The sequence below is a fragment of the Pyrus communis genome, chromosome 16, assembly GCF_041283825.1.
Source record: "Pyrus communis isolate YQ-2024b chromosome 16, ASM4128382v1, whole genome shotgun sequence".
Lineage (NCBI taxonomy): Eukaryota > Viridiplantae > Streptophyta > Magnoliopsida > Rosales > Rosaceae > Pyrus > Pyrus communis.
The window spans coordinates 29,987,792-30,004,615 of record NC_142580.1 but is presented as its reverse complement, the minus strand read 5'-3'; the positions used below and the strand labels follow the sequence as shown (position 1 = coordinate 30,004,615).

Sequence of the window (16,824 nt, the reverse complement as noted above, 5' to 3'; positions counted from 1 at the left end):
ACTTCCGTTACATTTTTTATCCATAAATTGATTAAGAGTTGATGTGGTTGCAACATTTGTGCACGTGGCAAAAAAAAAAAAATAATTTTTTTTCAAACCTGAATCTCCTCAAAAAAAAAAAAATTGAAAAGCTTCGAACCCACACCTTCCCCGCAACCCCTCCCCACCCCTCTTCTCCCTCAGCTCCACCCCTACGACGCCCTCTTCAATTCCTAGCACAAGGAATACAAATCCCTCACCCTTACCAGATTCGGCCGCGACTCGGCCCGAGTGAACTCGCTCCATACCAAGCTCCAGTTGGCACTCCAGGGGATAAAAAAAGGGGATCTCGAGCCCATGCACGCCAAGATCCAACCCCAGGACCTCTCCACCCCCGTCGTCTCCGGCGTTAGCCAGGGTAGCGGCAAGTACTTCTCCTGGATCGGCGTTGAGACTCTGGCAAAATTGTTCTACATGGTGCTCGACACCGGTAGTGATGTCAACTGGCTCCAATGCGGTCCCTACTCCGATTGCTACCAGCAATCTGACCCAGTTTTCAACCTGGCCGGATCTTTCACCTACAGCCAACTCTCGGGCTCGATTAACAAAATCGCGTCGGGATGCGGACATGATAATGAGGGATTAGGTGAAGAGAGTGGAGAAGAGGGAGGTGGTTGGGAGGCTCGGCTCTGGAGGGGGAAGAAGGGTGGGGAGGGGTTGCGGGGAAGGTGGGGTAGGTTCTACGTTTTTCAGTTTTTTTTTTTTTTTTTTTTTGAAGATTCCGGTTATTTAAAAAAAATAAAAAAATTTGCCACGTGGCATATAGGTGGTAGCCACGTTAGCTCTTAATGGATTAATTGATGGAAAATGTAACGGATGTACTATATTGAAATAAAATAATAGGTGAGGTATGAAAGTGAAATGTTTTAAAGATGTTGTAAGGAATTGAAATTGATCTCAAACCTGAGGGGGGTAAAATGTAATTTACCCATTTAAAAAAGTTATGGACCTTGATAAACTTCGAGGGCTTTTATGATATTGCATTGTCGTATCAAATCCAACATCTTCCACTAAGATTTTGACGGATTTCTTTGACGGATTTCTTTTTCTCACTTCTTTAATGATATACTTCACTATAATGCAATGAGGATCACTACTTCCACTTCCACCACACCATGTGGTCACCACGACTTAACGATGACCATCCCCACTACCCTATTGTCGACATTGCCATCATCATTGCCACCATCATCACCAATGTTGCCGCCACCGCCACCATTATATCATTCTTCTACCACCACCTTGTGATACTCATCATCGTATAAACACCTCTTAGGCTTATCACCCCCACTCTCGGGGGAGGATCTACTAAGGGACCAAGGTGGTCCCAGGACCACCCGGAAGTTTGAATAAGTGGCTGTAAGGACCTCCAAGAACCACCCAAGTCTGGGTGTGCGGTGGTAATGGCGGCCAATGAAGAAAGAACCAACATGCAGCCTAAAGAAGAAAGAGAAAAACTACTACTCTTTATTTCTTAACCCTCGATTGGACGGTGTCGTTTCATCTATTCATTTAATGAGTATTTGTGGGCCTTAGCTTATAGAGATTCTTCTATTCGTTTACTGAGTATTTGTGAGGCTGTTTATTTTTGGGCCCTAGCTTATAGAAACTAATGCTAGGTCACTTTATTTATGTCTTTGCCTTTTTGTTTTTCATTGCTGATCAATTTCATCTTGGTTGTCTGTGTGTTCTTCTCTTTGGTTCCTTTTTTTTTTTTTTTTTTTTGTGTTTTCATTTTCATTTGTTTCCTTTGTTTTCTAATTATAGAGGATAATTCTACACTTATTTTACAATAAGAGAAGGGAAAAAGTTTGAATTGTTTGCTTCGTTTTAAAACCAGTCATAAAAATAAAAGTAAAGACATTTAATTAGGTATAAAATGCTGAAATTGAAACCTTGTGGTCCAAAAAAAGATATTCTCGCTTAATTATTCAAAAGATGAAAAATTATTCACCGAACTCAAACATGCCATACAAAGAAGCAACTCGATGTTTACCTCATTGAAGCGTTCATTCAATTTCTTAGATTTTAAGAGAAATAACGTTGTGTAGCTTAAAAAAAATTGAAAAAAATGGTCAAATTAATTGGACAATAATTAAAAAAAAAACAAATCTCAAGATAAATCAGCACATTAAATAGCAAGTTAGGTGGTGCACATTGATTGGCCAATGGCTAAAAAAAAGAAAAGAAATTGGGGTAATTTTGAAAGGGCACGTGGGTGGGATCGGAGAAAGAGAAAGTCTCTCTTCTTCCTCCCTCTTCTTCTTCGTTAGAACCAGAACTCCATTTCCAGAAGCTGTAAAATGCAGATCTTCATTCCTCCTTTCATTCGCCAAGCCTGGTAATTATCTTTAAGGAAAAAAAAAAATGAGAACTCGCACGCAGCCTACGCTGTGCTAGAGTAGGGAAACCTAAAAGGCCGGAAAACTAGAAATTTCATCACTTCCAATGGGACCAGAAAGGCAAACCACTGCTCTTGGGCTTGATTTCCGGAGAGGGGAGGAGCGGTAACCACTCCTTACCCTCACGTAGCTTCGTCTATGTATATTGGGACCACTCAATGTTAAAATACTTGATCCGCCACTACCCACTCCTTCACCACACCAACACCACATTAGAAACATGCACTTACAAGAATGTGGAATAAAAACATTAAAATGTTCATGAGTTAAAGATTCTTTCGCATGTAACAATTTCAGTCATAGCCCTTAATTGGTTCATCGGTAATAAAAAAAATAGTAAAAATTATTGCAAAGTTTGTTAAATTATTTTGAACTCTACAAAAGTCTAGCATTAAACTCTCAAAAATCTGTAAAAATCTAGCATTAAAAGTCTGAATTTTATGGAGTTCCTATTAGTCAATAAAAGTCTACGAAAGTTAAAAAAGTCTTATTTATTTATACAAAATTTCTTACCACGCATCAATATTTTAATTTATTTATTTGTATTACACCCGCATTTTATAATATTGTCTTATCCCACATTTTATAGACACTACAAGCACAAGCATTCTACAATGCAAACAACAACAACAAATCATTCACCAGATGGGAATGTTGGGATGTTGTCAAAGATTGTCCCATATACAAACTTGTGCCAACCGGTCTAGAAGTTGTCATGCACGGCATCCCTCTACACAGTTTGTAAGAAGCAGACTCGGCCGAACAGGAAGGCGACACATTTGAAGAACGGGAAGGGACGCTTAAAGAAGTGCCGAAGTCGACTCGTCGGTCCCTAATGCCTCAAGGTAAAAAAGCGGCAAAGAAAAAAGGGAGTTCTTTTAAGAATCTACACAAAATATATGGACAAACTTGCTCGCCAAGGTGAACTGAACATGGCACGGGACGCGGCAAGAGATAAGGCAAAAGCTGTGTCTCTGCAAGAAATCTTAGTAGCTACTGAGAGACGTGATGCGGCTAATGAGAGACAAAGAGAAATACTTAATCCAGAAAGCCAGACGCTTAGAGAAGAAAGCATGGCTCAAGTAGATCATGACACTATGAACAAGCCTCTAGTAGGAATGTCTCCAAATTCTAAATATTTTTGGACATCAAAAAAAAAAGAGACGTGGTGCGAAGGAGGCGTGCAAGAGACGAGGAAACAAGTCGAGGGGGTTCTAGCTACACAGATCTTAGCAACGAAGATCCTAGCACCACATATCCTAACTCCTTAGACTTTATATAATTTCTTATTTATTTCTTGTACTTTATTATTTTATGAAAAAAAATTAATAATATTTTAAATGGGCTGACATGGATCTCTTCACGTGATCTAAGAAGCAATGTGGATAATTGAGTGGGGTCGGACAACCAAATTAATCCAGATGTAGTAGGAAAGAGATCCTCTCCATATCTCTTCCACCAAAGCCCAAGGGTCAAGTGATATGGGTCCTTAAAGTTTGATCCAACGGCTAAAAATAAGGTACCATTTTAAAAGTTATAATAATTTTAGCCGTTTGATCAAATTTCAAAGGCCCGGATCATTTGATCCTTAGGCTTTGGAGGGAGAGATTTGGAAAGGATCTCTTTCCGAGGTAGTAAACTTTGTCCTCTCGCTACTTTGCGGATTTGTCTAGTCATGTGAGAAGCGGGATGCCTGAAAGCATTACAGCTTCTTACTGACAAGAGTAAATTTTAACAATGGTCTCTTAACTTTAATTTAATTGGAGCAATAGTCCTTCGACTAAAAATTCATTATCATCAGTCGCTTAACTCATCAAAACATGCAACTATGGTCCCTCAACTAAAGATACATTACCATTAGTCCCTCAACTTTAATCCAACTAGAGAAATTGTCCCTCAACTTTAATCCAATTGGAGCAATTGTCTCTCAACTTCAACGCAATTGTAGCAATGTTCATTCTAACATAACTCATTTTGACAAAATTCTGACGAAGTTGACGAAAATGATCATAGCTACACATTTTAATGAGTTGAGAGACCCCAATTATGGCAATGGTCCTTTCAACATAACTCATTTTGACAAAATTTTGACGAAATTGATTCTAAGGACCATAGCTACATATTTTGGTGAGTTGAGGGACAATGGTAATGGATTTTTAGTTGAGGGACCATTGCTCCAATTTGATTAAAGTTGAGGGACCACTGCTACAATTTACTATACTTACAAATCAAAAATGCATTCCAAAGAAAATAATATAAAAGACAAATCAAAATAATTGTGTAGGAGGATCATAAAATTCTGAATCTTGGATTTGGTAACTCCTACTTCATAAAAACCACCTTCTTTTCAATTTCAAAACATCCATTGCAAAAACCGAAAAAAAAAAAAAATTATGTGCATTTCAATTTTCACATATGAAACTGATGATTTTCTAGCATAACTTGTAGATCAAGTTCTTTTTATTTTTTTATTTTTTTATTTTTTATGGAGAGATCAAATGCTTAAGCTTTGATTTGAAGTAGAATCTTATGTGAGAGAGTGATTTTTTTCGCCTTCACACTCTGTTCATAATAAGATCAGAAAAGGAAGGTTTGGGAAATGACTCTAAAACTAATGTAGTGGTAAGGAAAGAGGCAGTGTCTAAAGTTGATCTTCCAAAGCTTATACACGACATAGATGGAGAGGTACAGGGACAAGTGTAGCTCTGCTTAAAGTGACTGACAATGAGTGGTTTGGAGTGAAGAGAAATATTGATATTTAAGTGGGATTTCAAGTGACTAGTGTGCATATTCAATTCAAAATTAACATATATAAGCAACGCAAACATATTATCAAAGCTATAGTCATGCAAATCCCCTTCAAGAAGCATAGGTTCATATTTGTTGCATCTAAGAAACTTATTGAAAAACAAGTTTAAGAAGAAATGTGTTTTACCTTTGGACCTTGACTTGAGTCCAATAAGTGACCACCTCCAAGACGAGCCTCTTGGAAGTTCTTGAGCCTAGCCTCCCTCCTTGCTTCCTCCACCTTGATGGGTTTGGAACTCCTTTGCTTCCTCCACCAAGAGAGAGATATTTTTGTTTTCCCTTGAGGCAAAAGCTCACACCAAAAACCCTAAGGAACCTTTTCCTATATCTTTCTATATAAAGGTGAGATAAGTAAGTTAACAATTAACTTTTACCCTCTCTCCTTTACTCACCCTTAATGGCCGGCCACTGTGTGTTAGTTTGGGCTTTAGCTTTTATTAATTTAAGGCATTTTTATGCTTGCATTAAAAGCCCAATTGTTTTAGGCCCACTAGACCCAAAAGTACCCAAACTTTTCTTTAAACCCAAAACGATATTTTATCGTCTCTATGATTGATTTAGACATTCTAATCAATCATAACACTTAATTAATCCAATTAATTAATTCCATCATCCATTAATTTTCTCAACACACGAGTGTATCGGTGTACAATCGTTTTAGGTTCCAATTAGTGAGGCAGTGATGTGATTGGTGTCAATCCAATTGATTAATGTTTATGCAATCACTTAGTGAATTAAAACTTACCTTTAATTCTCCTTTTGTTCTTTGATGACTACTTATTTAATCATCTAGAAGAACCCACAAGCCATGAGTGACATCTAACCATATATCATGGCTACCCAAGCTAATGTAGAATTTGGTCGAAGAACCTATTCAGTTGGAATTACAATGTAATTCGATCATTCTCTAATACAATACTCACAATCATATTACTAGGGTATGGATACTTTATGTCAAACCCCTAGTGTGATTATACTAAGTTATATGATTCAATTGAGTCGTATAGGAACACCTTCCATCATTACGCTCAATACTTCGGCCGAAGATTCCTGAATCATATCTTAAAGTATTCTTCCTCTCATAACGAGGATTAGAGATCCCTTGTTGATCATTCACATGCCTCTGACAATAAATCACTAACCCCAACAATGTATAGAACACATCCAAGATCAGATGTCGTCACATCTCATTATCAAATGATCAACAACGTATCCCCAAGACAACTATGATGTCTTAGTTCAAAGGATTACTTACATTATTCCAACCAGTAGAGTTACTTGCTGGACATGTGAGTAGACCTCCATGCAAGTACTCTCGTTTGATTGTGTTCAGTGAACTCATTCCCTTAATGAGCACCTACATACTTGTCTTAGTGTCACTACACAAATGGCTTGAGACTTTCCATCCTTCCTATTTGAAGGGGACATAGTATGTACTGGTCTATGTATTGTTAGTATCCCTCTGACAATCTTATGACCAAGAACCTTTTGGACATTATGGTTATGTGAAGAAGGTCTCTGCAGTCTAACATCATTAGATTACTTCTTCCATCAATCCATTGTCCATGGATTCACTATTTTGGACATATATCGTTTATTGAGATAGTCCTAATAAGTGACTTTGCCTTTTGTTGTATTAGAGTTATCTATACATACAGACAGTATCCTGAAAGGTTTCTTCCAAAGATTGACTTTCATGGCATATCTCTGACATGGAGTCACATTCTAAGTTGAGGTAGCATATTCCTAAACCCGGAGAAGACATATGCAGTGTCCCTATATATAGGTCAGGCACTTTCTCTTACGATGCCTCTTAATTTCTGCAACACTTTTGCTTTCCCTTCAAATAATTTCGCTCTGCCATCTGTCTTCCTTTTTTCCCACCTTTTTCTCTGCACTTTAACCCCATCTTCTAGCAACACATCAGCCCTTGCAAATTGTTCCTTTAATCAATTGTTAACTATGTAATGAATGACCATTCAATTGTCCCTTTAATCAAGCCCACATAATTTGAGCATTAAAATATAATTAATTTCATGATTTACTTTTTTTCAGATCCTGGATTGTTTTTCAAATCCGTTGATTGATGTTCTCTCTCTGCAAAAACCACTTGCATGGCCTTACCCACCTCATTCTCTAGGCACCCAAACTTGTAGAGTCTTAGGCACTGAGCCCTTAGCTCACTCTTCCTGACTCCTTAGGAAACAAAATCAATTGTCCACCTACCAACTTTCACCTACCTTCCTCCCCCATCCTTTCTCTTTAAAAATCTCCATCTCAATGAAGTTGAAACCCCCCTTTCACAGAGCAACATCTGAAGAAGTGGAATCGTAGGAAACCAAAGTCGCAAACCCCATATTTCCAAAGACCCTTTACCATCGCCGCAACCGAGATCGCAAAGCTACCTTATTCAGAGGACCCTGAATTTGACGCAACTATGTCGAAATCTAAGTAGGTGGGGAGGAAGGCCTCAACCTCCGATGAGACGTAGAGGCCGTCAAAGTTGTCGAAGGAGGAAACCCATCGACTTCGCTCGCAGTGCCATGTTAGGATTTTCAGAGAGGTTTCTCTAGGAATTTAAAAAGAGAGAGAGGGCAGATGAAGGCTAAAAGAATTAGGATGAAGAGTTTTGATTTGGCGATCAAATTAAAAAACCAAGTTTTAATAATTAAATATTAAAGAACTGAAATAATCTTTAATGATTGAATGTTTTTTCATGTTGTGGACTATATTTAACTGAGAGGTGCAACATGGAAAGAAAGAGAGTGGATAATAGACTTGAGGAATTGTGTTAATTCCCCAATCATTGTGCCTTTATTTATAGTAATAAGGATGAGAGAAACTTGCTCTCCAAGTAATACAAAGTTTATTAGGAAAGATCTTCTAGATCCCAAAGGATTCCTAATTTATCTCTACTTAGAATTTACACAATCACAATATTTATTAGAACATATATCACAACACTCCCCCTTAAGTGTGCAAATACTCAAGTAGATGGCGCATTAGATCATCCCGCAAATGTAGAAGTAGTTGATGAAGTTGTCTCGTCTAGTCGGCACAAGTAGAGAATACGAGGCTCAAAACAAACGGAAGAATGCATGGGTAGTAAAACTCACAAAACATCATTATGTCAAAACCCAAGGTGGGACAAAAGCCCATAGTCAAAGGAAAAAAAGTGAGAAGTTGAATTAAGCCAAAACTATACGTCTTCGAGACGCAAGTAGGACGTACACAAAGGTATGACAAACCTAGGATGGGTGCACCATCAAAACCTAGTCAGGTAGCAAAAACCCAGTAGGAAATATGCTCCTAATCTTAGGAAAAAGAGTATATTAAGGTCAAGTGAGTATACTTCGGGATACTCCCTTTGAGTTTGACAGTACTTCCAAATGAAACTACAAGCATCGCAAGTGAGAAAGTTACACAAACTAATTCCTCGAACAAGCTTCTAGAAGGTAGACTTTGGCAGTGATTTTGTAGAGGTCAGCAAGGTTGTCTAGGATCAGACTGCTTGCCTTCAATCTTCTAATGCTCATGCTGATGTAGACACAATATGCTTGGTGTTGACTTGTTGGGATGTGTCATTATCTGGTCGATACATACAGCGTTGTCTTCATGGATCGTTATTGGGACTCAACGATGTATGAAAATCATAGGGAGTTTGAATATGCTCAATAAGAGTTCTCAACCATATCTCTCACGTGATGAAATACAGCGAATCTTTAGAACGATTCAAAGGTTTCTCAACAAAGGTCTATATCGAACCTCCAAGATATTGTAGTTTTCCTTAATAGTAAAGACATAAACATTCGGGAACGTACCTTGTATGGTCAGACATATGATTTGATTCAACGAATCCTACAAGGTAGGCATCATTTTGAAGATCAATGGGGTGTGATGTATTCTGAGATGCATAAGGATAGATAAACCCAAATTTGTAGTAACAGAAAAAAGGTCTTTAGCACCAAATTTGGTGGTGGCGTGTAGGCGCAGTGCTGCTTTATGCCAAAAGATTATCAGCACATATGATGTTTGATCTAGTGCATTGAGCTAACTACAATGAAGGCCAATTGTACTTAGATATGGTTGCCTCACATTCCAATATGAAACCTTATGTTTCATATCCTCCGTAAATGTCTCATTTGCATCTAGCGTATAAACGATCAGGGTAAACTCGGACGTAACACCTTCTGGGTCTAGTTTGAACGGTAGACCAGAATACCACCAGAACTAGCTCGAAACTTCAGGTCGAGCTAATGTTGAGTTTTCCCAAGATCAATCATCTTCCAATCCCACTTTAGGTGCGAGTCAGTTTTCTTAACTCTAGCAATTTCATATTTTGTACATGCAGGGGCATATATCCCTAACTGATCAAATATTCACTTAGAAGGGTATACCACATCTGCCTAAATAGTTCTGCATCCGCAAAGTGAAGGCCTCATTAGAACCAAGATGGTGTTCTTATGGTCTAGAACTATTTGAATCAGTACATGTAAGTCCTTTGGAAACTCCATGTAGGTTTGGTATCAAGATCCCAAAGACACTGCAACCACGTTTGTAATGCCGCATTAATCATAGGGCGTATGAGAGAAGCCTTGCGCCACAAGGCGTCATTCAGACTATTTCATTCACCTCATTCATCGTAGATTGATTCTTCTAGTTGACCAATCACTTATATGTTAACAATAATTTACGGAAAGCGGTTCGTTATCGTCGATTTTCATTTATGTCGGTAGTTACCATATAAATGAAACATCACCTATGATAATCTCATTCCAATTCCATATCTCATCCAAACTAGTATACTGGACCAAGAGCTTCAGGTCTCGGGAGTAAACCAGATTTAATCTGATGAGATGAAAAGGATTGAGACAGCAATCGAGGGGCGGATTCATTCGTGCCACTTTCCTCCACTTTTGGGAAAGGTGAATTCTTCGAACCGAGTGATTTGCCATGCTTTTGGAGTAGGACAAATTGATTGGCTAGCTGCAAATGTACGAGGGTCGGCCACAATAGTGGCATTCCGGCTTTTGGGATAAATATCCGTCGTACATTTGGTACACATCTTTGCAGGCACATTTATAGCTGGTATATGTGATCTCGTCACTTTTGCTAGATCAGAGGAAGTGTCTGGTTATACTCTGACGATCTAGATTAGGATCGAGATGAGACATAATGGGGATGTCCACGATAATTCGCGTCATTCTTGTAGGAACGTTGGTGTTCTTATCCCCCCTAACGGCGGGAAGATTGTCTTATAAAAGTGACAATTCGCAAAACGAGCAGTAAAGAGATCGTCTGTCAAAGGTTTTAAGTAACGAATATTAGAAGGAGAATCATAACCGACATAGATTTCCATCCTTTCCTGAGGACCTATTTTTTTTTTTTTTTTGTGGTACAAAAGGGTGATGCAAAATGGCACATAGACCAGACAACCAAAGATGCGTAGATGCAATATGTCGAGTTCATATTTGGCAACCAACTGACATGCCTTTCATAAGGTTGGGTCATAACGGGTTTCAGGCGGACCAACATGGTTGCTTGCAATATTGTAAGGCCCCAAGCAGAGATTGAGAACTTGGTATGTATGACTAACGATCGCGCAATCATTTGAAGGCATTTAATTAATGCTTCTACTGGGTTGTTCTATGTATGAACATGGGGTACTTGATGTTCAACTTCAAAACCCAATCGACATGCAATATCCATTGAAAGTTTTCGATGTAAATTCTCCAACTTTTCCAATCAAATAGATTTAATCAAATAATCAGGATGGTGAGCCCTGAGCTTGTTAATCTGAGCCACTAGTGTGGAGAATATAGCTTGTGGACAACAACAACATGTGTGACCAATGTGTAGAAGTATCAACCAATACTATAAAGTATCTAAACGTCTTTACTTCTGGTAAGAGGATACCTAAAATGGCGCATCACGGATCATCCTAGATATCCTAAATGTACATCCATAGTAAAAATCCCTTTGAAATCGCAGGCTTCGGGCTGGCCATATAATGGACCTAAATGGGTGTAATCCACTCGTTAAGTGTTTCATCTTCTCTAGAATATGCTTCTAGCTATATTCGTAGGAAGTGCAATATGGTAATATGCCAAGGAACTTTACTCCATTTTCTACACTGGTTTCAATATGGTAAAAATGCTCTCGAACATCCCTAAAGCTCAAACAAGGCGTTCTTTCGGAACGAAGTGAGTATAAGGCTTCCCTTTATGGTAAAATTAGTACCATTGGACAATATATGGCAGTGCCATGCCCCACAATCAGGTTGGATAAGCCTAAAAGGTTGTCAGGGGATGATTAGGTATGAAGTTAGCATAGAACTAGACTGCTAACTTCCCCACAAAACATACCTAAGCATGAGTTAATTGTATTAGTCACATGTGATAATTTTTTGTTAATTAACTCTTATTTGAGAATAATAGTGACATCCAAACACCAATCTTAAGTCCGAGAATAAAATAAATTGTTCACAAAGTAAACAAATATACAAGGGGGTTCGACCAATAAGCCTTCCATGTCAAATTTTGCTCTTCCACATGTGTTAGGTGGAGCAAAATTAGTCTCACAGATTGATTATGGGAATGATACTCCTCAACAACATTGGTAGTGGCACATACAAGTGCATAACCAATGATCTATTTTGTCAAAACTGAATTAGATTCTGCAAGGTTGAGGTTCGGGAATACTATCCCTTATTCTTGAAGTTTTAGGTGCCAAGGATCATGCTTCGGGCGTGATACCACCTTGTGGTAAGCATGATTCTACCATATGGTGTAAAACAAACTTGAGATGGGATTATGAGAGAGAGACAGACCCAGACTTGCGTTCGGTAGGCTCTAGCCGAAGCTGGAGGGGTCTGTTCAGTAGCCTCTACCGAAGCAGAGCAATATTATTTGGTGCACCTTTACCAAAGTAGAGCATGCACGTTGGTGCACCATTAGGTGGACTCCAGTCGAAACCAGGTCTATACTGTTCGGTACCTCCCAACCGAATTGTTAGGGTACCTTTCTTTCACAAGTGTGGTAGTAATCAGATTTGAGAATTTGGTAACTTCCGCTCCCTATGCTGCTACTTCAGGAGTGATATAGCTATAGAACGACGAGAAAGATTTTCTTCCAGTCAAAATTCGATCGAATATAAACTTTAAAATTGTACCTATTCATGGACGTAAAGGTTTCAATCATGTTTTGCTTCGGGCAAGAATTCATCTTTGCATGATTTGAAATGGTCCATAGCAAGTCAAAGGGCCATGGAGTCCTCGATAGTGAGGTACTTCCATTTGATATGCTTCATGCATAAGTTTTTGAATGAAGATCATAGCGGAGGCTTGTTCAGCTCTTCCACACCATAACTGGTTACAATGATTTCGCAACTAGTCGTAGTCAAGCGGGGTGTCATGTCTTGTATCCACAGAAACTAGTTTCTTATTCAAAGCTTTCAAATCAATGAAATCGAACTTGTTAAGGTTCGATGATGCGTTGAATAGCGAAAACAAGAATGTGATTGATGTTTTAGGAAATAAAATTTCCATAAACAACAAAGTTAGAACATGCAGGTTTTAAGACATAGTTTGATTTAAACGTATTTAAGCATGGAGAACTTTGTGTCTCAACATGAATGTTGCGCGTAAAGAAACTTCAGGTTTCTATGGAACTTTTCCGAAACTTTGGGTTCGGAAGTATGAACTTTAAGTTCATAATACTTGCAAACAAATGCAATATATACAAAAATATGCAATAAGAAAATAAGCACATAGATCTTCATGTCTAGAGTTATAATTTAATTATTTTGACTTCGGGCCAAAATTAAAAGTTGGGCAAAAAAATTAAAACCCAGAAGGCCTAAAAAAAGGCAATATAATTGGTGGCCCAAGGCATAAGAAAAAATAGAATTGGGAAGTCTAAACCCAAAAAATTGGGCCAGAGTTAGTTCAAGCAAAGCAGTGCAAGAAGCAGGTCCAAAATGGGGCAAGATCCAATAGCCCAAAAAAGGCAGCGATCGTGTGTTCCGCGGTGCACTAAGACACACCTTAGCCTCATGGGCTGATGTCACTCGAACCAAGCCAAAGAATTGGGCCACTACATGCGAGCCCAAAGGAACGAAAAAAAAAAGAACTAATTTTTTTTTCAGGTCGTTGCTTGGTGTGCTCGCCGAAAAGGAAGACCAATGCCGTCACTTTTGGTGGTTGTGTTCTAGGTCGAGACCATCAGGGAAAGTCAGGTTTTAATAGAGAGCCACGCATGAGTGACGAAGAGAGTTACTCTCAATGTCGAAGAGCCAAAAACCCACAAATTTGAAATCAAGATTTCAAGACTCATTCTGACTGAAACAAGGGGTGGGTCTTTACCAACTTCAAATTTTTTTTAGGGAAGCCAAAAAACGCGAGCGCCCCTACGCGAGCCTTATTGAAAAGGCCCCTAACTATAGAACAAAGCAAGGGATTGAGCTATCAAAATGATTTGAACTGTTTCAAAGACCCAACGTGCATTTTTTTGCATTGGGCTCTTTCATTAACTGATATAAATATCGGCTAGTCTACCACATTTTTCTTGACAGAAAGATTAAAATTCGGTGAGATTCGAAGGAATCTCGGCTATATCCTTCATCAATGATGATTGCAAGTCATCGGAGTTGGTCGTGGTGGTGGTGTATAGGCCCGAGCCCAAAGGGACAAGGACGACGCCATGGGTGTCGCGTTCTGGGTTCAACGGAGGGGTGCATGCCTTATTGGCTCATAGTTCGCGGCTCGGCATAGGGGAACTTAGTGGCTCAGTGGATTTCCACCAAAACCTTAGCATATTTTTTTTCTATTCAATTAAATTCAATTGCATATTATAATTCATAGTAATATCACAATATGAATTCATATAATTCAACAAGATTATGAATATAATGCATACACAATTTATGTAGAATCTAAAATTCGAAAAACGTAAAGTTAGGTCATCCATGTTCATGCTATCAGGGCTGTAAAAATATGAGATAAAAACTGTTGTTTTGGAAGAACCTGATTGCATGATGATATTGGTGAACTGGTTTGATGCAGAAAATTATTTCTTCAATTTTGACTTTCCATCTCCAAAGCTTGTATCATGTTTGTACCATACTTAACCAATCCCGAAACTACCGAGCACCGGTTAACATCATACCTTCAAAGACTCACTAAGGGGTTCATACTGAGGCACCCCTGCCGAAGCACAAGAATTTCCCTCCAACCAGGAGGCCAATCATAACACGACACATGTCAACATCAAAATAAAGCTCATAAAGTCCCACATCGACCGTTCTTTTATAATTAATCCATAATGTCATTATTGTACTTAAAGTAGTCATTAGAACTCACTAATGATGATTATGCTTGAACCTATGTATTTATGTAAACCATTCACTATTAATGAGAACTCCTCTACTCCATGGACATAGCCAGACTTAAGGTGAACCACGTACATCTTATGTTTGATTCCCTGTCTCTATCTCTTTACATATTTATCCTCACTAGTAACTGAAGCAACCGAGTGAAGGTCACAAACTTGACACTTTATGTTGTTCCAAAGTCCTTACTGATTTTGTGCATCAACATTTGGCACCGTCTGTGGGAAGTGACACTTATTCCTACTCCCTTCAGCTTTGTCAAGCTGGTTTCCATCATTCATACACTCTCATTTAACCAGGCATCTTTCTCCAACATGGGGAGCGAAGGAAGCCACAACACGTAGAACGACACTTCCCTCGTGCCTAGTGTGAGGCAGCGAAGGAAAGAATGAAAAAAGTTTACTCTTTAAGCTAAAGTCGAAGAGCAGGAGGCTCAGAACAACAAGATAGCAATGAAGAATGAAATCCTCCAAGAGCAGTATGAAAAGCTCTTTGAAATGCTCCACGAGGCTAGGCATACTCAGTCACACGAACCTATTACCCCTGTGGACATCAACCATCACCTGGGTTTCCCCTAAGATAGAGAGTCACCGACCTTCAACATGGATATTCCTGATGAGGTGAAAGCTACTCATCAATATGTTAATTAACATAAGACTTCTCTCAACCCAGCTACTTCGACCCGGACTAGGAGAAATAAAGGGAGGCACTTCCTTGCAGAGGGAGTAAAAAGATTGAAGGTTATTTATCACAACTATCGAGACTTCCTGAGGCAACGTCGACAAAACCCCATCCACATAAGCTCAAAGATCAAGGACCCAAGGGTTTCCGAAACATTCGGTCCTGTACCACATCTCATGCTAGCTACCAATCTAGGGAAAGAACGACAAGTTCTGGAGGAACATGAGAATGTAGAAGACTCAAAGGGCTACCAACAGGCATACCCTAGAGGCCAGTATGGTGAGTCCAAAGAAAAAACCACCTAGCCTTGGTCAAATTTCCCTACTTCCAAAAGGTGATGGAAACTTAGGAAGGAATGCTCCAGTAGTACATGACTCTACTCAGGATCACCTTATCCTACAGCTATTTGAGGAAGTAAACAAGTTGAAGGCTAAACGTCAGGCTAAGATACCTGACTGGAATCAGCCAAGGCCAGGCCCTCTAACAAGAAGGATCCTTTGCACCCTACTACTAGGAAAAACTAAACATAAGCTTGGGTTACAATCGTATACTAGGAGGGAATATCCAATTGAGCATATCCACATCTTTGAATCTACCATGGCACACCAAAGACACAATGATGAAGAACGATGTCTTATATTCCCCTCAACTCTATCTGGTGGAGTTCTTAATTTGTATTGTCATCTTCAACCTAATACTATTGATTCCTTTGCTGAGCTAAAAAGACTCTTCGTGGCTCAACACATTTTCCAAGATGATCACTTACACTCCGCTGATAAGTTATACACCATTTGTCAGAAGTCGGACGAGTCATTGCGTGAATATACTGGTCACTTCAGTCATGAGTTCTCTTGTTGCATTGAGGCAGATGATAAAACAGCACTAAAAGCCTTCACGGTAGGCATGCGTGAATGCTTCTTCAGTACATGATCAATGTTAACACTTGGAAGACTTACTCAGAGGTGATGGTATAAGCTTACAATCATGCATTTGTTGAGGCAAGGACATACCAAGGGAACCTTCCTATAATTAACCCCTATCAACGAGTAGGGAGTGAAAGTCAAGTTCTACCAAGTGAGAAGGTTTTGGCCATCCAAACATCCATTGTACCCTCTCCTGCCTCACTTAGTTACTTGCTAAGTCACCAAATGTATTCGTCTCTTGGCAAGAGAAAGGACTTTTACTCTCAACAAGCTCATTACAATAAGAGGGATAAAGCTTCGTATCAAGACAACCAGGGGTGAACGTACCTTCAACTATTTTGACCATGGGGTCAAGCCTCACTCTTTCAAAAGAGGGGACTTGGTGCTGAAGGAAATGCTTTTACAAAAAGGCATACGCATTACAAATATTTTGACCTTCAACCATTTGAGATCCTTTGTAACACAAGCCATTCGGCAAATATTTAATGAAGAGGAAATTCAGACAACTTCATCTGAGTCTTTGACAATCTTAGCATTGGAACACTTGGTCTATGCTAACCTACCTTTATACTCTAACTCAAAGC

The 16,824-nt window shown here is 39.1% G+C and overlaps 1 protein-coding gene across 1 annotated transcript in view; it reads right to left on the bottom strand.

Annotated features, from left to right (window-relative positions):
• Nucleotides 1-16,824, bottom strand: part of LOC148690259 (uncharacterized) — a 41,279-nt gene that overhangs the window by 12,854 nt on the left and 11,601 nt on the right. The gene's annotated exons all lie outside the window — the stretch shown is intronic.